Raw genomic sequence first — 711 nt, forward strand, 5'->3', positions numbered from 1 at the left:
AGCCGACCACATTGACAAGATAGCTAAAGTAGCTGAGGTGGCTGGTAAGGAATACAGCATTGAACAAGCATTGGATAAAATGGTCAAGGAATGGGACCCTATACAGTTTGAGGTTCGTGCCATTGATTTATCATTGTAACATATGAAGTTATTGTTTTGCAATATGTTTACTGGTATATGGTTTGTTTGGTATGTTATATTATATACAAGTGCTGATGATGCCAACAGTTTGTTCATTGCTATAACACTGTCATAACAAATAGGAACATTCTTTCATTTCAATTCAATATTTTGTTACTTCTGCTACCAGGCCTAATGGAATATGGACTTTTTGGCTCTTCTGGTATAAAAAAACCTGGTTTTATTCCCCTATTAGGACTTTAATCTGATAGGGTCAAATTCTGATAAAGCCTCGTAAATAAAATCTTTGTAATATTTTAAGCTAAGTTGCGAAACACCTCAATATTGTAAAAAATTGCAATAAAAAAAATTACTACTTTGTTGTCTCAACTAACTTATATTTCCCAAAGCTCTGTTCTACAAATCCAGCCTTGATTATCTAAATTTGCTTTCTGCTCCAGGTGAAGCCATACAAGGAGACAGGCACCTTTATCATTAGATCACCAGAAGAGGCGTCACAACTACTTGACGATCATATAGTAATGACACAAACCATGTCATTCTCTCCTTACAAGAAAACCATTCGAGGAA

At 35.0% G+C, this 711-nt stretch overlaps 1 long non-coding RNA gene across 1 annotated transcript; it reads left to right on the forward strand.

Annotated features, from left to right (window-relative positions):
• LOC113475748 lies at positions 1-666 on the forward strand. The gene is made up of 2 exons (XR_003397520.1): positions 1-112; positions 582-666. It is a non-coding gene; the product is annotated as an uncharacterized LOC113475748 (long non-coding RNA).
• Positions 667-711: the final 45 nt, after the last annotated feature.

This window comes from Ciona intestinalis, unplaced genomic scaffold (assembly GCF_000224145.3).
Source record: "Ciona intestinalis unplaced genomic scaffold, KH HT001271.1, whole genome shotgun sequence".
Taxonomy (NCBI): Eukaryota; Metazoa; Chordata; class Ascidiacea; order Phlebobranchia; family Cionidae; genus Ciona; species Ciona intestinalis.